This window comes from Callithrix jacchus, chromosome 15 (genome assembly GCF_049354715.1).
Source record: "Callithrix jacchus isolate 240 chromosome 15, calJac240_pri, whole genome shotgun sequence".
Lineage (NCBI taxonomy): Eukaryota > Metazoa > Chordata > Mammalia > Primates > Cebidae > Callithrix > Callithrix jacchus.
Genome location: NC_133516.1, coordinates 46,585,696 through 46,608,294, shown reverse-complemented (window position 1 = coordinate 46,608,294; position 22,599 = coordinate 46,585,696). Strand labels below are relative to the sequence as shown.

At 40.7% G+C, this 22,599-nt stretch overlaps 2 long non-coding RNA genes across 3 annotated transcripts in view; one reads left to right on the top strand and one right to left on the bottom strand.

Annotated features, from left to right (window-relative positions):
- LOC118147978 (uncharacterized) overlaps positions 1–22,599 on the top strand; it is a 156,913-nt gene that overhangs the window by 129,326 nt on the left and 4,988 nt on the right. The window lies entirely within an intron of this gene.
- Positions 5,695–22,599, bottom strand: part of LOC144579555 (uncharacterized) — a 127,336-nt gene continuing 110,431 nt past the window's right edge. Inside the window, exons 3-5 of one of the 2 annotated variants that reach the window (XR_013527415.1) lie at positions 9,284–20,767; positions 8,524–8,616; positions 5,695–7,915 (exon numbers count right to left, since the gene is read on the bottom strand). This is a non-coding gene — a long non-coding RNA (uncharacterized LOC144579555). Of the gene's footprint in view, positions 8,617–9,283; positions 20,768–22,599 lie in introns of both variants that reach the window. The other variant, XR_013527416.1, reaches the window with a different exon arrangement.

The window sequence follows — 22,599 nt, the reverse complement described above, 5'->3', positions numbered from 1 at the left end:
TGTGTGTAATAAAACAAATCAATTTCATGCTCTTATTAGAAACACTATGGGTATATACAAAGGAGGAGGGGAGAGAGAGAAAGTAATACTTAGTGAATGTCTATTGTATCCCAGACACCATTTTTGGGTAATTTCCATGTGTGAACTCCATTAATTCTCACAAAAACATGCAGTGGATAGGTCACCCTCCTACAGATAAAAACATGAAGGCTAAAATACTTAAATTACTTATCTATGGTCATACAGCCAGTAGGTGGCTGAGCTGGGATTCACACCAGGTCTGGCTGAATTGAAAATCCCTGCTGATTTCACTATTGAATGTAATGTGTCCATGCTTGTATATGATTTGAGAGCTAAAGGCTTATATCTGTGAATGTTCAGTAAATGCATATATACATCAGTGACAGGGAAACATTTCGGGCCTCAAAGGTCAGAAATATCGTATTTATATCAACCTACAAGTCCTCAATACATGCTGGTCTAATGTTCTGTGGAATGTACCACCCCCTTAGAAATCTCTGAGTATATTTGCACATTCCTCCCTCTGCCTAGAATGCCGTGTCCCAGCCTCCCCACTTATCCTTCAAGGCCCAACACAGATGTTATCTTTTCTAAAAATGCTCATGGATGCCTAGGTTTCTCAGAATTGATGACTTTTCATCTGTACTTTCCAAATATCTCACTTAGAACACCTAGTGCCATTAGGTTTTTATGAGAGTGAATTGTGTATGTTTCTCTTTCCTTAGCCTAGGTAGTGGATATTTATGAGTTCTGCCTTCACAGCCTCTATTCCCCCTTCTTTGAGTGTCAGTATTCTGGGTTTCCTTTGGGGAACCACCCCTCACCACCATGCTCCATCCCTGTAGTTAGATTGGGGCTGTCTCTACTCCAACTCCAGGACTGGGCATGAGATCCAAGCTTAGCCAATCAGAGCACCACCTCATGCTGGACTCAGTGATCAGCTCAGGACTGGGTCCATGACCCAATGACAGCCAATCAAGGAGAACCCTGGACTTCTACTAGAATGAACAAGAGAAAGGAACTTGGGGAGGGGGGCAGGGGCTGTCTTTTCCTTTGATTATTTTAAATTTTTATTTTAAAAAATGTATTTACTTAACTTTAGGTGCATACCATATCTGGCATTACTCCCCATGTTATCCCTCCCCTCCCTCCCCACCCCCCACTGTCTCTCCCCTACCCCCACCAACTGCCCCCAGTGTATGATGCCCCTCTCCCTGTGTCCGTGTGTTCTCATTGTTCAACACCCACCTATGAGTGAGAAGATTCGGTGTTAGATTTTCTGTTCTTCTGTCAGTTTGCTGAGAATGATGGTTTCCAGATTTATCCAAGTCCCTACAAAGGACATGAACTCCTTTTTTTATGGCTACATGGTATTCCATGGTGTATATGTACCACAATTTCTTTGTCCAGTCTATCATTGATGGGCATTTGGGTTGGTTCCAGGTCTTTATACGTGTGCATGTGTCTTTATAGTAGAACAATATATAGTTCTTTGGGTATACGCCCAGTAATGGGATTGCTGGGTCAAATGGAATTTCTATTTCTAGTTCCTTTAGAAATTGCAATACTGTCTTCCACAGTGGTTGAACTAATTTACACTCCCACCAACTGTGTAAGACTGTTCCTATTTCTCTGCATCCTCTCCAGCATCTGTTGTCTCCAGATTTTTAATGATTGCCATTCTAACTGGCATGAGATGGTATCTTAATGTGGTTTTGATTTGCATTTCTCTAATGACCAGTGACAATGAGCATTTTTTTCATATGTTTGTTGGTCTCATATATGTCTTCTTTTGAAAAGTGTCTGTTCATATCTTCCACCCACTTTTGAATGGGGTTGTTTGTTTTTTCTTGTATATCTGTTTTAGTTCTTTGTAGATTCTGGTTATTAGCCCTTTGTCAGATGGGTATATTGCAAAAATTTTTTCCTGTTCTGTTGGTTGCTGATTCGCTCTAATTATGGTTTCTTTTGCTGCACAGAAACTCTGAATTTTAATTTGATCCCATTTGTCTATATTGGCTTTTATTGCCATTGCTTTTGGTGTTTTAGTCATGAAGTCCTTGCCTATGCCTATGTCCTGGATGGTTTTGCCTGTGTTTTCTTCTAGTGTTTTTATTGTGTTAGGTTTTATGTCTAAATCTTTAATCTATCTGGAGTTAATTTTAGTGTAAGGTAACAGGTAGGGGTCCAGTTTCTGCTTTCTACACATTGCTAGCCAGTTTTCCCAACACCATTTATTAAACATGGAGTCCTTTTCCCATTGCTTGTTTTCATCAGGTTTGTCAAAGACCAGTTCCTTTTCTTTTTTAATGTCAACTAGATGATATAAAATCTGGAGCCACCACATAGAGAAAGGCTATGTAGAAGTGAAGCAGACAGAGAAGAGGCCAAATGCTGACGACATTTGCTTGAACCATTTGGTTTGGCCAGCACTATCCCAGATTTTCTGAGTACATAAGCTGATACATTTCCATCTTCAGATACTTACAACCGAAAAATCCTAACTACAATTCCCTAACAGAGCATCTGTTATACTGGACATGCTCAAAAAATGTTCCTTAATTACACAGAATTCTTGCAAACTGACATCTATCTGCCCACACATCAAGGTCCTAAAACTGAAATTAAGTAGATGATCAGGTTTACCATTTTCCATTTGTTTTTCAGACAGTACTTGAAACATATTTGCTAAAGACAGGCAGAACTTCACATTCTTTTCCCGCACATGACACAGAGAGAGAGATGTGTTGTGCTTAAATAATGCATGAGATAGCAAGGGTCAAGTCTGATGTTTCAAGATGCTGAAAACTGTTGATGAACCTGCTGCTTTTTTCAACCCATCTGCTAAGCTGCTCCATGGATTATTTGTCAGTTTCTGTGGAAGAAAATGTTTGGGAGACTGACTCTGTAGGAAAAATAAAGTTAGGATTTCCCTTTCTAATGTCCTGTTATTGTCCCTTACCCAAATTCATCTGTCCCTGGGCATTCTCCCCCAACAATAGTAGATACTTTTTGATGAATCTGAACAGCTCACAATTATTCTCTTTGTTTTCACCTAACCTAAAGCAATGAACTAACAGAAGCTACGCTTGGAAATTTCCCAGTCCACTGGACCAAGGGTGGGAGCCTGAAGTGAGTTGGGTCATTTTTCCCCTGGAATTTGAAATTAGAGCAGAGATAGAGAACAGAATGGATTCCGTCATTCCATTCCGCTCTAACAGATGGCCTGGGGAGCTGTGGGTGGGCATCTTTCCCCACCATGCGGAATGAGGAGCAGAGATTGTGAGTCTGCTGAGACAAAGAAATAAAGCAGATGTGCAGATAGAAGCAGAGATGAAGACCGTATACTCCTTGTTTCTGTATCCCTCGAGTTGCCTATTCTAGTATTTCCTGAGCCCTCACTGTATTTCTGCATACATTTTCCTTGCAATACCTTTGCATCTTTACACTAGATCCTCATTTTTTGTGAGTAAGCTCACACAAGTTGATGTCTGTTCCAGGAATCAAAAACAACAACAACAAAAACAAACAAACAATAAACCCTCATACATTAGTCAAAAAAATTCTTCAGATGGGAAATCACCCAGGTGAGAAGAAATATCCCAGTTGCGAGAAATAAAACAAATACTATCAAGAAGAGTTGGCAACAGTCATTTCAAAACCATTAAAGAGATGTCACTCTAAGAAGAGAAAAATAAAGCTTCACAGTCAGCCAGTTGCGCAGAACTGAAATAGCATGGACCTACTCCATGAATTCACATAGTTGCTGAAAGTGAATTCCTTCTGCAGTCTTCAGCCTTGCAGCTGAGCCATGAAAAATATTCCCAGTTTAAAATTCCTTTCCAAATGCTATCCCATGACTTCACAAAGTTGTCTGCATACAAAAGCAACTCTCAAGCTGAGAGATGTCATGTTTGCATCATCACTGACGTGTAGACAAGTATTCAGATGGCCCATTAAGTAAATACCCAGATATCCACATGGGGCACATCTGGTGGCTTGAAAGCCTTTCTCTGCCTCTATAAGTTGGAAATCCCCAGCCTGGCTCATTGAGGAGAAATGGGCACAACGATTGTGTCAAAACACATTAGTGTATTTTATTCTGCCATTGCAGTTGCTTATTGGCATTTGACGAAGCTAAAGAGATTTTAGGTTATGAAATCTGTATTTCCTGCTTGTCTTTGTTTTGAAATTATATGTGGGACAATGTGGAAGGGGAACAGTTAAGCTTCTGAACAATTCTTCCCAACCCACGAATGAATTAACGTTCTTATCAAAAAATCTATCCCTGCTCCCCTTTTCTTGTCTGTTTGCTGAGCAAATAAGCTATTGAAAATAACAGAACACATGGCCCCTTTTTCTCCTCCAAATAAAGATGACCTTTCCCTTACTTGAATTGTAAGATGATTATCCGTATTATTTGACATCCTTTTGAAATATCTAGATAAAAGTGCAAACAACACGTTAATGAATTCTACAGATGATCTTAAATTGGGAAATGCTGTTTTTATTATTAAGGACAATAATATATCAGGCAGACATACCCAACAATAGCATCTGTGAGAGGGAAGGATGAAGTAGAGAAAGTCACATTTGTGAAAAAGGCAAAAGGAGCTATGCAAAATTAAAATGGATCTAAAAACCCAGATGTGGTATGAGTAGTGGACAGGTGAGCCTTGGAAGCTTGTCAAACCAATGTGAACATGCAGTGGACAGACACTTAAGAGAGCTGCGTGCCCTGGGGGCTGAGAGCTGAGCTATTTTTAGTTCCACAAGCAGAGGCATTGTGTTTCAGAACAGATAGTCTTTTCTTCCAAAACTTTAATAAGACCGCACCTGGCATAGGGTGCTCAGTTCTGGAACAGCACCGCAGTGATGTACAAAAAAAAAAAAAAAAAAGAATTCTTTTATGTAAGATTTCAGGCTTTCTTTTTCTAGAAAGTAATGTAGCCACTTTTTTTTTTTTTTTTTTTAGTAATTTTAGCAGTATTCTGGCCATTTTTATTAATTTTGTTCATCCTTGAGAATATGAGAAGATGCTTAGTAAACACCCCAAAATGAACATATTTAAATCTAAACTCTGGTCCTCTCTCTAATACCTCCACTGAAACCTGCCCCTTCCTCAGTCTTCCTGGTCTCAGTTCTTAGAATTTCATCCCTCCAGTTACCCAGGCTTTTGAATGATCCTAGACTTCACTGTTTTTTCAAACCCCAAATCCCATATGTTAGCAAATATTGGTGGCTCTAGTTTCAAAATAGATCCAGAATCTGACTATGTCTCACAATCTCCACTGCCACCACACTGACCACCAGGATCCCTCTGATAATATCACTTCTCAGAAGTCTCCAGTGGCTTTCAAATCAGGGTGTCCAGGCCAATATGATGCGGTGTGGCACTTCATACCTCTTAGATCGCATCTTCTGCACCTGCCCACTCAATTCAGCCATACACTGGCCTCCTTGCTGTTCCTCTGACATGCCAGGCAGAACTGGTTATGTCTTTATAGATGCGATTTCCTGTTCTTGGAATTATCTTACCCAGATATCCACGTGGTTCACTCTCTCCAGGTCTTTACTCCAAAATTACCTCTGTAGTGAGGCGTTTCCTGACTGTCCTAAGGGAAATTGCAGCCCTCATTCATGCCCAGGCCTCTCCCCTCTCCCTGCTTTATCTTTCTTCATTGTCCTTCTTCTCAGCCAATACTATATATTTTGCTTATTTGTTCATTGTTTGTCTCTCTCATGATACACACACCAGAATATACATTCCTGTGGTTTGCTTTTGTCTGTTTCATTCTCACACCTAGAACTGTGCCAATTGCACAAAAGGGGCTCCGTAAATATTTGCTTGGAAAGCTGAATGCAACTGGATGCTTGTTGCTAACTTTCATAATCAAAATACTCGATCAGAGAAAATTCTAAAAAATACCTAAGTTCAAATCAAAAGAGCAAATCTATGGCAGACTAAGAATAATTTCAAAGTGACTTCCTTTGTCCATACAATCAAGTAAACTCCTTTCAGAGGCTAAATAGAGTTTTCTATACTGGCACCATCTCTAGCCAGAATATTGATCTGAAATTTGTTTAATCAGAGGGAATATATTTACAGAAGCATGTAATAGCTAAGGTAAATAGGCTTTTAAAAGTCTCAGAAATGACTAGGTATGATGACTCAATCCTGTAATACCAACACTTTGGGAGGCTAAGGCACGTGGATCACCTGAGGTCATGAGTTTGAGACCAGCCTGATCAACATGGCAAAACCCCGTCTCTACTAAAATACAAAAATTACCTGCATGTGATGGTGCACACATGTAATCCCAGCTACTCAGGACACTGAGGTAGAATTGCTTGAACCCAGGAGGCAGAGGTTGTAGAGGAGGCAGAGCGAAGACTGTGCCACTGCACTCCAGCCTGGGCAATAGAGACTTAGTCTCAAAAAACAAAAATCTCAGAAATATGGAAAGCAAAGCTTGGAAAAGTGAATCTAGTGGAAAGAACACTGAGTCACAAATTAGACAAGAGCTAACTGATCTGTGACCACTTGTTTATCATTCATAACACCCCTAGGATATAGGAACTACTGTTTTTATTTTCCTCCTAAAACTAACGCAGATAAAGTGGGGATAATTTGCTCAAGGTCCAACATCTCTTCCTAAATGCCCATCAACAACAGATTAGATAAAGAAAATATGGTACACATACACCGTGGAACACTATGCAGCCATAAAGAAGAATGAGATCATGTCTTTTGCAGGAACATGGATGGAGCTGGATGTTATTATCCTTAGCAACCTAATCCAGGAACAGAAAACCAAATACTCATGAATCGAAAGAAGGAAACAACAGACACTGGAGCCTACTTGAGGGTGGAGGGTGGGAGAAGGGAGAGGAACAGAAAAAATAACTATTGGTTAATAGACTTAGTACCTGTGTGACAAAATAATCTGTACAGCATGACATGACTTTATTATCTACATAACAAACCTGCACATGTACCCCCAAATGTAAAATAAAAGTTAAAAAAAAAAACCCACAGATAATAGGATATACCCAGGCAGGCCTGGCTCCAGAGCCCATGTTCTCATGCACTAGGTAGGATCCTCAAACTTTTTGGTCTCAGGAAACCCTTACACTATTTTTTTTCCATTGTACTTTAAGTTCGGAATACAAGTGCAGAACATGCAGTTTTGTTACATAGGTATACACGTGCCATGGTGGTTGGCTGCATCCATCACCCCATCATCTATATTAGGTATTTTTCCTAATGCTATCCCTCCCCTAGTCCTCCCCTCCCTGACAGTCCCCCATGTGTGATGTTCCCCTCCCTGTGTCCATGTGTTCTCATTGTTCAACTCCCACTTATGAGTGAGAACATGCAGTGTTTTGCTTTCTGTTCCTGGGTTAAGTTTGCTGAGAATGATGGTTTTTAGCCTCATCCATATCCCTGCAAAGGACATGAACTCATCCTTTTTATGGCTGTATAGTATTCCATGATGTATATGTGCTACATTTTCTTTATCCAGTCTGTCATTGATGGGTGTTTGGTTTGAGGAACCCCTTACACCCTTAAGAAATATTGAGGACCCCAAAGAGCTTTATTTATATGTTTTATACCTATTAATTTTACTGTATTCAAACTTAAAACTAAGAAGTTTAAAAATATTTCTTCATTCACTTATTTAAAAATAACAGTAAGCTATATTAACATAAATAGCACATTTTTAACAGAAATAATTATATTTTCCAAAGTAAAAAAACATTTGGTACAAAAAGCAGCACTGTTTTATGTTTAATGTCTGTATTAACAGAAGACAGCTTGATTATCATATCTGTACTGTCTTCATTCTGTTGTGATACATGGTTTTGATTGAAGTAGATGAAGAATATCCAACTTCACATAGAGACATAATTGGAAAAGAGAGAAACTGTTTAATAGCTTTTTTTTTTAGATCATTGTAGCATTTCTTCTTTAATTGTACACAAAACTTGAAAAGTGATATTTCATAATGGTTAGATGTAATGTGGAATTTAAAAACCATACCAATGAATTTTCCAAACCCAAAATCCATGGGCCCATTTTTTATTTTCAGCAGTTCATTTACCCATGCATGATTTTTAAACATTATACAATGGATATTTGGAAGAGCCTGGTTCACTGAGATTTATAGTTCTCACCTCCCCCAATTTTTTTTAAAACTAGTCTGTTAATGTCACCACTACCCTAATTTTAAAGGGGCATCAAGAACTAGGAAGTTGACAAGCTCATGGTATCAGATTCAAGTTTTCCAAAATTCCAATTTCTGCTTGAAAGCTCTCATGATTTTATTGGCAACAATTACTTCTGGGGTGTGATCCCAGTCCCAGAGGCCTTTATAATAATTGATCTATCATACATTTCCAGGCAATAGTTTCCAATTGCAGTTGTGTTTTTATCTTCTGAAACTTTATCTGTGTGAGTGTATTTATAAGAAATCCTTGGCCAGGCCTGGCGGCTCATACCTGTAATCTCAGCACTTTGGGAGGTCAAGGTTAGAGGATCACTGGAGTCCAGGAGTTAGAGACCAACCTAGGCAACATGGAGAAACCCTGCCTCTACAAAAAAAAAAAAAAAAATGCATAAGCAAGTTAGCCAGGTGTGCTGGTGCACTCCTGTAGTCCCAGCTACTCAATAGTCTGAGAGGTGGGAGGATCACCTGGGCTTGGGAGGCAGAGGTTGCAGTGAGCCGAGAATGCAGCACTGCACTCTAGCCTGGATAACAGACTGAGACCCTGTCTCAAAAAACAAACTAAACAAAAAAACCTAGGGAAAAAGCGAGTTCAACATGTACAATTAACATCGCTAACAAAAAATTATTTTGCTAAGACATTGACCGCTTTACTCACCATTGCTTTTGAGTCATCACTACAAATGTCAATACAATAGAAAAAGGTAAATAATATCTTAGTGTTAGTATGAGAATAGTTTTGATGACCTGCCCCTTGAAAAGGCCTGCAAACCACACTTTGAGAACTGGTGCACTACGCTAAACAGCCTCTCAAACCCATGCCCTACCTTTTATGAATTTTGTCACTTTTCCTTCTCCAAGTTTCGTTGCCCCACCAGTAAAATGCAGATATTAATATATAACTCTGATCTTGCAAAATTATCTTAAAAATTTGAGATAATCATTTGTTAAGCCTTAGCAAAGTATCCGGCAGACAGAAAGTACTTGAAAAGTAGTCACAATTGTGACCACTGTCCGACCCCCCAGCAAGTTACCGGCAAAGCTAGGGTCCAAAGTCCTGGTTCCTGATTCCTGCCCAGAGCCTTCACTGCTACATCACAGCAGCAGGAGTGGAACACACCCCAATATGGCTGCTGTTTAAACAGGAAACGAAGTAGCCGATACAGTTGATTCAGCAGTCTTTCTGGTTAAAGTCCTGAATGATAACTGGAAGCAGCTAAGTGGATCTGTGTTTGGGTCATGAATTTGCTGTGTGCTGGCTGTGTGACCTCATGCAAGCTCTCTGAGTCTCAGGTCCGTCTACTATAACATTGGATAACAACAGCGCCTACCTTACGAGGTTGCTGTGAGAATTCAATGAGCTAATAGACAGATATATACCTAGTACTGGCCTAAAAGAAATGTTCAAATCACGACTAGCTGCTCATTATGACAATAATCATGATTCCTGTTATTTTCTTCATAGCTTAATACCCCTTCCTCAGGGAAACTTTTCCAGCCCTCTGATGAAGACACCTATTTTAAGATCTCATAGCATCTGTACTCCTTCTTTATTGGATTTCCTACAGCTTTAATATTTAAATATATGATGATTTGATTAAAGTTTGTCATATGTACTAGGCTCTAAGCTCAATAAAGACAAGCACAGGGTCTGTCTGCTCATCATTTAATCCCCAACACCTGGCACGTTGTCCAGCACAAAGCAGATTTCAGTAAATACCTATTAAAAGAAAAATGAAATAATTAATTTACTAGATTGGCAAAGCATAGCTTTACTCCATTAGATAATTTATCTGAAATTCCTCCAGCACTTGTCACTCAAAGTGTGATCTGCAGACCAGTAACAGTAGCCAAACCCAGAAGCTTGTTGGAAATGAAGAATCTATAGACCTCTGAAGTCAAAGCTCCTTTTAACAAAATCCACAGGTAATTCATATGCTCATTAGAGTTTCAGAAGTACTAACTACTCTTCACTATCTTAATGAGAGAGAGAGAAAGGGAGAGAGAGAGGAAAGAAAGGAAAAAAAGAAAAGATTTTTCTGAATAAAATTTTCTGAGTAAAACAGCACTTACTTCCACAATTTCAGGTCTCATTCTATTCCTAATACAAATATTACCATTTCAAAAAACCAGCTGCATTTTTTTCTCAGCCCCCGCCAGACTGCTCTTATTTTGTATTCACATATGATTATTTTCCAGAGACTATTTTGGCCTCAGTTGAATAATTTATTTCAGAAACTTTACATCCAAAAATATTCTCTGGAGGAGACAGAAACACCATCTGTGCCCGATCCCAGAAATACAGCCCCAAACCATGAAGTAGGGGTGTCATTTTAGAGTTGCAAAAATTGAATTCCTGTTTGTCCACCACAACCTCAGAAAGAAGAGAGAAAAATAAAGCAAAAACCCTTCCCCTATTATAACACCAAACCAGTGGTCCAACAGCCCACAGAGATTTATAAAAATATGCATGGTATCCATTTGACCCTTGGTAAAATTATAGTCTAGCTTTCTAATGAAAAGGTTATTATTTTTAGGATTTATTCCCATGCGTGAATGGTAGAGCACATCTATCATTGTGTAATGATACACAAGAACTTCAAGGGTTCTGAAGAATTGTTCATTTTCCTGTGTTCTATCTTAGACATATCTGTGGGGCCTGACTTCAAAATTCCATTTGCTGCAATGTCCTCACCTCCCAGGGGTAGAAATGTGCCTGGTCAGAAGCAAAACACTTCACTAAATTGGGTGTTTCCTCCCATCCCTGCATTGGCCTGGTAAGACCTGAGTTGGAGAGTCGATGATGAGCAAATGGCATTTGAATTGATTGCTGCACATTCTCCCACAGCTTCTTGCTTGCCTGGGACTCCTCTTTCTCTGAATCTCTCCCTTCCATCTCCTACAGATGTGGGAAATGCCTGCTCTGAGAAATAAAGGAGCTGCTAAATCTATAGAATTAGCCTCAACCCCTATGTGGGTCTTCCCATGTGGTCGTGGAGATCCCACCCATAACCTTTCATATGCATTCTCGTTCTCCCAGGATTACAGGCATGGACACTTGTTAAGAAGATGATGATGGGAGTTAGGGTACAAGATAGAGATCAAAACTGAAATTAGAGCTGTCCTGATGGTCTAGTCTAAGCTAGTGACCCAAGGGGCCCAAGTGACCTTTGACCCATCTGTAGATACATCAGAGTATCACTGATTGGTTGGAAGAGGGCAGTTACCAGCCATCTTAGTGTCATGTAAAGAAATTGGACTTTGGAATTATATACCTCAGAATTTGAATCCTGGCTCTCATGTTGGCTAGCTATGCTTCCTTAGCAAAATTGCATTTTATAATCTGAGCCGGGTTTTCCTCAAAAAAAAAAAAAAAAAAAAAAAAGTAGGCATATAATATCCCTTCATGGGGTTTTGTGTGGATTAAAGAAGAATCTGTGACACAATGCACCTGGCATGCAGGCAACTGCCAAGGAGGGTTGATTGTCCTTCCTGTCCCCTTTTCACTTCTCTGCTGAGGGTGCCATGATATATTTTCCTTGCCCCTGAAAATGCTGATTGGAAAAGAAAAGAAGAAATGGGGAAAGAGCACAGGAAAAGCAGAAAAGGAAAAAAAGAGACTGAGCTAGTACTTATCTGAAAACATGACTTCAAAAAGTTTGACTATCAAAGCAGCTGCTGTCCTTGAAGCAGTGTTTAAGGGAATTTTCTTTTCAACATAAAGTCTACCATAGACTTGTTTATTGTTTATTTATTAGCTCCCCAATAATTTGAGCATTATTCACATTTTAAAAGCCAGGATGGTCTCTCCTATATAATTATGATTGAAATAAACTCTCTTTTCTGCTAGCCAGACATGTCATTAATGGTCCTAACCAGAGTTCAGGAAAAGAATGACTGTAGCTCATAGTCAAAGGTTTGAGCCTTGCTCTGGTGGCACTGGAGCCCCATCCCAATAAGCCACCTCCTTGCCATCATATTCAGACTGCTTTATCAGAGAAGCAAGGTCAAAAAGGGGGAAACACTTGGAGAGATTGATGGGGAGCCAGAAAAGGAGGCTTAATCCATGGAGTTCTTGGCGCCAGTCTTCACAGACAATCTCTAAATTGCAGCCAAGAGAGAATACCAGTCTCAAGATGTCTGTTGGCCTTGCTTCTACAGACAGTGGTGTTTCAGAAACTAAAAGTCTAAGCTGACAGGAAGGGAATCCTACAGTCCTTTGGTTCATTGTTGATGAATGAAGTTAGTTTGCTTGGCGAGGGCAAGAGGGGTGAGCTATGTAGACTGAAAAACAAAACGGAAAGTTAAGTATAGTTTAGCAGCTACAAAAATCAGCCACATGCTAATGTAGGTGCTCGCTGACTTAGGCATCATTCTATGCCTAGGTGATTCCAGAAGTCCTAACCATCTGGAATGTTACACTAGTTAAAACATTTCTGTGAACACTTCAGTTGTTTCAGTATGATCACACCACCACCAGCAGGCTCATCATACTTTAATTTTATCAAAAATAGCAAGACCTGTTGATTTATGTAACTTTTCATCCTGAGCCACAGTTGAGTCTCCCTGTAGGTTTTCTAACCCAATGGTTAAAATCTGTGGCTGGACATTGGAATCACCTGGGGATCCCACCCCCGCAAGCCATTCCCCTTGTTAATTATTAATACATCTAACTCGGGGCAAGACACAGGCATCAGGATTTGCTTTTCAAGCTTCCCAGGTAAATCTCATGTGAAACTAAGTTTACAAACCAGAGTCATAATTTAAAAGTGGTGAGAGTGGATGGGGGAGTGAACAGACCTCACAACCAGAAATAACTCAGGCAGCATTCTCAACATCAATCACCCTTGCACTGGGCAAATTAGGGAGGCAATACAAAAGTTCTCTGCACCTTTTTGCATGTTTTATGAAACATTTCCTGTAAAGTCAGATTTGCTTAAGGTAAGTGTGAAGTTCTACAAGTATAGGAGATCAGTCCAGAACTCCAATCTTTTAAAAAATGTTTACACTTATGTCCATGTTCTCTGTATCAGGCACAGTGCAAGTTGCTAAGGACGTGATGATGATGATGACGATGATGATGATGGAACATGGAAATATTATCAGCATTTCTTTGCTATGCATGAGATTTAAAGAGGTTCAATTGCCCAAGGTTACACAGCTAGTATACGTCAGGAGGGAGGCTTTAAGTCAGGGATTTGAAATCTCACTTGACACGTAATGATGAATTAGGCAAATATGGGACTGTCCCGCCTTTTAATAAAAGTTTGTTATTCTATTTTGGCATCACTGAAACTAACCCAATGGTAGACCTGTGATAATTTTTTTTAATGTTATTTTTTTATTGCATTTTAGGTTTTGAGGTACATGTGAAGAGCATGCAAGATTGTTGCATAGGTACACACATGGCAGTGTGATTTGCTGCCTTCCTCCCCATCACCTATATCTGGCATCTCTTCCCATGCTATCTCTCCCCAACTCCCCCCCCACTGTCCCTCCCCTATTTCTCCCCAACAGACCCCAGTGTGTGATGCCCATCCCAATAAACCACCTCCTTGCCATCATATTCGGACTGCTTTATCAGAGAAGCTCCCCTCCCTGTGTCCATGTGTTCTCATTGTTCAACACCCGCCTATGAGTGAGAACATGTGGTGTTTGATTTTCTGTTCTTGTGTCAGTTTGCTGAGAATGATGGTTTCCTGTGATAATTTGTATAAAATATTTGCTGAATTAGATATTTTCTCACTCTCTCAGCCTAGTATGAAAAACAGATTGAAATAAAGTGGCAGTTCATTCTGCTTAAGTGGAGAGGATGGTGTCAGAGGATGCTTACAAATAGGAGGGTATTTTTGGAAGGCTTTAAAGACTGAATAGGAGTCTGCCAGATACAGAAGGAGGAAGCATGCTGAATGGAAAGAACAGAAAGACCAAATACACAAGAAAGAGTGAGGCCCAATGGAGAAGTGATCAGCCTGTATCAGTGGTTCCCAAAACTAAGTGTGCATTGGAATTGCCTGGAGGCTTGTTATAAACACAGGTTGCTGGGCCAAATCCCTGAGGCTTCAGATTTAGTAGGGCTGTGTGAGACTGGGAGTTTGCATTTCTAGTGAATTCTCAGGTGTGGCTGATGCTTCTTGTCCAGTGACCCACTTTGTTGGGAGCCTCTGGTGTATGTGAGAGCATCATCTGGAAAGGCCCACAGCTTCTGTGTACAGGAGAGGCGTGCCAAGAAGGTCAGTAAGACTTGCACCAAAAGCAAATTCCCCGAAAAGATGAGGATCTTCTTTTCCTGCAAGGTATGGAGGTTAAATTTTACTGTTGGTTTTGGGAGCAATTCATACCAAAGCTGTCCAGTGGAAGGAAATGGAAAAACCACAACTTGGGACTGAAATAAGGGAAGCTGGGATTGTAGCACATTTCTGCCCCATCAGTGTCCCTATTCACAGGCTGGTGCAGGCCTGAGGCTAAGGAGCTGAAACACACTAGCTCTTTGTTGTACCAGTGAGTGTTTGTGGCACTTTTTGCAGGGAAGACGATATTTTTCACAGTTCTTCCTCCATTTTTGGTCTGGTGGCTGCTGACCACAGGTGAGTTTCTGTGTTAATCACCAAAGTGATCTGTTGACCGTCAGTGCCCAACCATGAGGCATGAGAGAATGTGTCAAGGATGTTTTTGTACAAAGAATAAAGAGGGTAGAAAAAATGTCAGGCTAAGTTGGGTGGGGCTGGGACAGATGACAGCCTTCTAAAATTCTTTTTTTCCCTTCTTCTAATTCAATTACCATGCTTTGCTTCTCTCATTTTCCAGGATAGAAAAACCTAGGATGCATCTGCCATTGCTCTCCAAATCCTTTAAATAGAATAAGCAGCTTGAAAAGGTCAGCCTCCAAGGATGCTGTCTGTTTCTCTCTCTCCACCTCACCTACCTAGGACAGACAAAGCCAGATCTGGAGGTCTTATTTGTCCAACAGTTGAGGAGCAGGTGGCATCTAGTTCCAATACCCCCTGTCCTCACCAGGTTGTGTTGTCAGCTGACAGCCGTCAGCTGTGTGTGTTACATTCCTGACAGGGGGCCCCTCTAAGCCCCACTGTAACCGCCAGGAATGACAGAGGAGAGTGGGAATTTCCTACCAGAGACAGGGAAATGAAACAAAATCATAGAGTTTGAATTGAGTGTTCTAGCTTTGTTATCTTCATAATGCAGTTCCCCATGACTCCATCGCAATCCTCTGGAATACTTCTAGAAACCCACTTAGTAGTTCGCGGAGTTGTTTGGCCAATATGGACCTGGAGACAGTTGCATTTCATGGTTTTAATTTTCCTGCCGTTCAGCAGAAAGCACAGAGACAGAATCATCACCTGAGAGGCAAATATTTCCTAACACAGGGTGAGCCGGTGCTGGGGGTTGCACTGGAGGCCTGTGCTCCATTTCTTTGGAGGATGAAATCTTTATTATCAGTATTATTGATGAAATTCTGGCTTCCTTTCCATAGATGAAGTATTTTTGTCATCATGTCCATTATCCCTCACAAGAACCCAATTAGCAGAGATTGTCTCAACAGAGGAGGCTGATTAAATTCACAGATTTATTGCAATACCACTTTGGGAGCTGTGGAAAATGAGTTTCACTGCTAAGCTACCTTCATTTAAAAAAAATAAAAATCAAGCTGTGAGCCTGCACCTTGAATTATCCATCTGTAACAGATCATAAAATACCCATAACCTTGCATTCAGCTTACTCTTCCCCAGAGAAGCTCAAAATGCTTCTTCCAGGCTCATAGTACCTCCCTAGGGGGAAGGCGATGGATTCTATGCTCATGGGACACAAGGGGAAAGTCTGACCCAGCAGTAGAGTAGAGAAGACAGAGGTCTGCTGCCTATTGCCGAAAGGAGAAAGTCGAGCTTTTAAAGAATTAGAGTTTTAGGCCGAGCGTGGTGGCTCAGGCCTGTAATCCCAGCGCTTTGGGATGCCGAGGCTGGTGGATCACGAGGTCAAGAGATCGAGACCATCCTGGTCAACTTGGTGAAACCCCATTTCTACTAAAAATACAAAAAATTAGCTGGGCATGGTGGCGCGTGCCTGTAATCCCAGCTACTCAGGAGGCTGAGGCAGGAGAATTGCCTGAACCCAGGAGGTGGAGGTTGCGGTGAGCCGAGATCGTGCCATTGCACTCCAGCCTGGGTAACAAGAGCGAAACTCCGTCTCAAAAAAAAAAAAAAAAAGAATTAGAGTTTTATTCAGAAGTCTTACAAGGGCTATAGACTGAGCCTGGGTATTAATTCAGTTCATAATAGGACAGTATTTCAATTTAGTTTACATATGGGTGGTAAATATTCAGTACGTGTGAAATTATGGCAAGGTTTGGGTGTGAGAGGACATCTGGGTATAGGTTACAGAAGTATAATTACTAACTCGGCTGGACATTATCTTGGGTGTTAAAAAAGCAAAGACTAGGGCCCTTTACTTCTTAAAGACTATAGTGACTTAGGCAAAAGACGTTGCAGGTGTGTGTGCTATCCTGCTTTGTCTTCAGAGCATCCCTCCAGAGAGCTGCATGTTGTCAGAGTCAAGGACTTTGTGAAATTACGCTAGAAAGCAGAATGAGCGAACATGCATTCTTACACTGGCTATTTTGACTCACACCTGGATACACGTCAAAAAAGAAGACGTTTCCTTTGCAGAGTTTGCAACCGACTTGGGCAGGGAGTCTTTGTTTTAGTCAGGTCCCAGAAAAGCTACTGTTAAGTAGCAATGATATAAATGTAATCTGATTCTCCATAGAAATGAGGACTGTACTGATGCTGCAATCAGTCTTGTCCCCACATGTCATGCCCCAAAGTTACAGGAATAGCCACCACTTTCAAACTCCTAATTTTCTATTCAAGACAGCCCCTTTCCCCCAAAGATTTAAGTTCTGTTTCTTTAAAGCAGCATTTCCCAAACTGTTTTCAGCAGAACCTTAACCACCCAGGGTGCTCTGGAGGAAAAAAAAAATTTAATAGAGGTTAATTTTGCATAGTGCTCTATGCTCTATACCTCTTGGCTCAAGATCCTTACCAACATATTAAAGATAAGAGCTAACTCTCAATGAAAATCTACCTGAGCCAAATACTAAGTACTTTTTAGATGTTTCATGTCATGAAATCTTCAAAAAAGAATACTCTGAGAAAGATAAAGTAAAATTTATCCCATTTTACACATGTGGAAATTGAGGTTTGGCATGGTTAATTGAGTTGTCCAGTTAAATGTAAAAAGGCAAAAGGTGGAGCCAGATTGGAAATTTATTCTCATTCCTAATCTGTGCTCTTAATCGCTAAGTTTTATCTTCTTCCCATTAACTATACAGGCACATTCTTATACTGCTGTTAATGCCTTTTTCATTACTGCTTCTTTACACACATTCCTATTTGCAGCAGTCAGTCATCTTTTGTTTATCTTTTAATTTTTTTCATGTCATTACATGAGTCAGCTCAGTATCATTTTAGGTGGTATCTTCCCTTAACATCAAGCTTTTCCATTCCCATTTTATTTGGCCTTCCTGTAATCGCTTCAAACATGCTTTAGTGGATTTTCATCTCTATCTTCGACAGTTTATGGATAAACAAAGATGTAAGGAAGACAGGATGTGACTGAGTTTATTTACCCTGCCTTTGGCAAAGGAGGCTTTGTTCAGTAAATGAAAGTCAGTAAAAAGTAAAAGTAGGATAAAAAGTGATGCCAAGGGTGTACAGCTAGCTCTCATGTTATGTAGGTTATGGATTTCATCCACAATTGAGGTCTTTGTAATTATTAGATAAGTCATCTTATTGGAAGTGAGAAGTAGGATAAGGAGAGGGCAAGAGAGAGTGATTTTGTACCCTTCAGTTTTATCCAAAAGTAATTGCTCACTAAACTTGGGAACTGTGTTGACCACTAATGACCTTATCAAAGCATATCCTTGCTCAGGAAATGGACTTTTTGAGAGTGGCAAAGAGAAGAATGTGATTTACTAGCCATGGCCCTGTCTCAGCAGAGGCAGAGCCAAAAGGGAAAGGTACTGGAGGTGCTACCTGTGGTTCCATTAGATTGCACATGGTTCCTAATCTCCTCTGCCATGCTTGACCCTAATTAAGTCAGCTTCCTTCTACAGCTCTGTGTTCTCTAAGAGCCCACATATGATAAGACTGACCTGCTCTTTCACACCTTGATCAGTCAGGACTAATTTAATGAGCATCTACACTGTCCTCAGCATCTCCTTTATATGCAGGCCAAATGCCCTGTGTGGCTTGCATCATGTTGGAGGAGGTGTTTTGTAGTTGAGACTGTGATTATTGCTCTCTAGGTGACTGATCTTCCAACTTCCTGATGGTCTTACCAGGTGGAGCCTGTTATGAGTTGTACTTTAGGAAACAGTCCACTGAGTCTGAGAGAGGAGAAATAACCTGAAGGACACTCAGCTAGTAGAGCATATGCAGGGACAATGACTTCACTCCTTTAATTCTGAAGCCTGCATCTTTCATGACTATCACATATCCCTGCCTCCTACATTACACCATACATGAGGTGGGAACTCCTCCACTGCCATCCCATTCTTCCTGCAGGGCATTCTGTTTTGGAAATGTAAAAAAGAAAGAAAAACATTTGACTCATGTATTAGGAGCAAATGTTCTTGCTGTCTGGGTAAGTGGGACCTCCAGTGCTGCTAGGAAAAAAACGAATCAATCAGAAGATCATTAATTTTGGAGGAAACACTAATTATAGGAATATAAATTCTTCTGGGTAAAATTGGCAAGAACACCAGTGTTGCCTGCAGCCCAAACAGACCTTCTCGTTTAGGCTGTGATTGAGATATTAGAATTCACTTTTTTTTTCTCTAGCTTTGCAAAAGGTACTTGGAACTGGTCTGAAATGTTACTTAATTCTCTCAATGCATACAGTAAGCCACCTTTTAAAACATAGGTAATCTCATAATTAGGAAAATACCCATAAAGGAGGAGATGAGGGGTGGGGACAACTATACCGCCTTTTTTTTCTGAGACAGGATCTTACTCTGTCACCCAGGCTGGAGTGCAGTGGCACAATCATGGCTCACTACAGCCTCTAGCTCCTGGGCTCAAGCAGTCCTCCCACAGCAGTCTCCTGAGTAACTGGGACAACAGGCATGCACTAGCATTTCCAGCTAACTTTTGTATTTTTTATAGAGACAGGTTTTTGCCATGTCACCCAGGCTGTTCTCAAACTCCTGAGCTCAAGTTATCCACCCACCTCAGCTTCCCAGAGTGCTGAGACTATAGGCTTTGAGCCACTGCACCTGGACTGTACTGCTTTCTTAGATTAAACATTTTAAAAATTAAGCAGACGCTCTTAAGCAACAAAAAGAAATGAGCTATTGAGCCGCACAAAGACATGGAAGAAAGTTCAATGCATATTGCTATGTGAAAGACATCCATCTGAAAAGGCTACATACTATATGACCCCCAACTATGTCACATTCTGAAAAAGGCAAAACTGGAGACAGTAAAAAAAAATCAGTGGTTCCCTGCAGGGTAGGAGAGAGGGATGAATAAGAGGAGCACAGGAGATTTTTAAGGCAGTGATCGTAGTATAATGGAGAATACAGGTAATTATATATTTGACAAAACTGATAGAATGTAGAAGCAAAGAATAAAGCCTAATATCAACTGTGAACTTTAGTTAATAACCTATGTGTGACTGTTGGCTCATCAATTGAAACAAATGTATGGAAACAGAGATGGAAGGAGTGAAAGAGTAGATGAGAACCCTCTGTACTTTTCCCTCAATTTTTCTCTAAACCTATAACTGCTCAAATAATAAAATTCTTAATTAAAAAAATTAAAGCAGAAGAGAAGCACATTATTTCTCAGTATCATAGCCTCTCTGTAGATGATGGTTTCCTTGTTGAGGGGGAAAGATTCTCTCAACACATTATAACAACTCATTGCTCCGACTGTGACAACCAAGGAATACACGAAAGGCCAACTTAAACATCTCAGTGGGCTGCAAAGACAAAGTAGACTTTGTGTCACAATAGAATTCATCCCTTGGAACGTGAAGATGGCAAGAGTTAAAACAATACTCTTTATCACCGGCAGATTAACCGGCAAGGACATGTTCTTTCTGTTTATCCTATAGGCTCCAAAGGACAATGAGCCTTTTGTCTCTACACCTGTTGCAGGGAAGGAGCCCAGGACAGAGGTGTGGTGGGGTTTATGTGAGGCCATGCAGTTCAGGTTTCTTACCTGCGTCTCTGATGGTACACCCTGTTTCATAACGAAACTTGAAGAGTGAGCCCTTAGCGTTCGAAGTGAAAGGAGCAGGTCCAGGTGCTACTTGAGGAGAAGGCAAACATATACAAATCCTTGTTGGAGAGAAATATAGCAAAGTTGTGACATGTTTTGGCTTTCAGCCAGACATGAGTTTCTTGGGAGTCTTGCTCTTTCCTTATCCCCAGCTTCTCACTCAGCACACAGTAAAGGCTGGACAGGGGCTTGCTGAATGAATGAACCTTGAAGACTTTGCTGTAAGAAAAAGAACACAGAAAGGTTATATGTTAAAATCAACACCAGATTTATCCAACTGTTTTGCTAGTTCCCAGATACCCATTTTTTCGGTGGGACTGTATGTGTTGATGGCTTCCTTCATTCTCAACCCTTGCTTGTAATGGGATCTGTTGGTTTTGACTGACTTCTTTAGGAACAAACCCTCCAATTTTCTTTGGGGCTACCAGCCTTTCCCCTATTCTTAGTATGAGAAGTCAGAACTTAATAATTCATTTTAAAACTTCCTTTTTTCCCTGGAGAGCTGCTGGATTTGCATCTATTCAGCCATATTATCCCAAGGAGATGGTCTGTGGCCTCAGCTCAGCTACTCAGAGCACTGTTTCCCTTTGCTCTCAGTAGGATCAGAGAAGGATACATAACTCAAGTTGGACCCACGAGAATTCCCCCTGAGATTTTGCTGGAATGATGTGAAGTGTTCTTTTTTGGCTGGGATTAATAAATTAGTAAAATACGAGCCTAGAGTTCTGAAACTGGCGAAGTCTAAAGTCAACACATTTCTTGGGCCCTTGAACAACATGAGCCACTAAATTCCTAGGACTTCAATTACCTTACAACAAATTATAATTTACCAATGTGTCCATTTATTCTCCCTTATATTGAAATTCTGAGTTTCTACTGTTCTTTTACATGCTGATGCCCTTCAGATTAGAATTTAGTAGGAAAATTCTAACTGGGAGATGGTCTGTCAAGAGCCTCAACCACTTCTTGGTCTAATCACACCTCTGAATGGACAAAGAGAACATCTGACATGGAGAGCCCTAGAAATACCACTTCCAAATTCCAAAAAAAGGCAGAATTCTTTGCTAAACACCTCACTACACCATGAATTCAAAAGCATTTTGTGGCTTAGACAGAGTTTGCAGGGGGTAGAGTCCTGCTGAACAGATTGAGACATCAGAGAATAGGTCCTTGGGCCATGCCTGGCACATGCTCCAAGGACATGGCCCGATGCCATGGCTCCTCCTCAGTCTCAATGTTCCATTAACACCTGGACTGAAACTCAGGAGCTAGGGCAGCTTGCCCTGGAAAAATAACCTCAGCATTCATGGATGGGTTTGAAAGATGAAGAACAATGTTCTGCATCTCTTGATCCCACTCTAGCCATTAAATCTAGTAAGAACTAACACCTATTATGTGTCAATGGACCAAGCAAGGTACTGCGTACTTTTCTGGCCTCAGCCCCTCTAACCCCCATCACAACCCTGTGTGGTAGGTCAAATGAGGCCTAGAAAACTTACAGAGATTGCCCTGGATCACTCAGCAGGGCTCAGACCAAGTAGCAGGACCCAGGTGCTCAATCACAATATTTACTGTTCTTTGTATCGAATAAAAACAGTGCCTGGATCATGGCTTTAGAATCGTGAAAATTAATGTTACAGCTGGGAAGAAGCCTCAACCTCACTTTGCATGATGGGAAAGCTGAGGGACAGGGAATGATATGACTTCCCCAAAGTCACACAGCAAGTTAAAGTACTGGGTGATGAAATCTGGTCCTGGTCCTCCAATTCTTTCTCTGCACACACCCTATTGTGTTAGGATATATGTGCACCACACCACATATTCAGTTATTCAACAGGCATCCCCAGTAAAGATGCACAGGTATTAAAGTTCTAAAATATTTCCAGACCAGTTAGCAAACTGCACTGTCCTGAGACTATCTCCCTCTCCCCTCAGGATTCCTGACATCTCCACAATTTATCAATTAAAGGGTAATGTTTAGCATTGCCAGGGGCCCCCAGGACCCTGCTCCTTCCTGATGGCCAGCATCAACTCTGAGTAGTCAACACTTC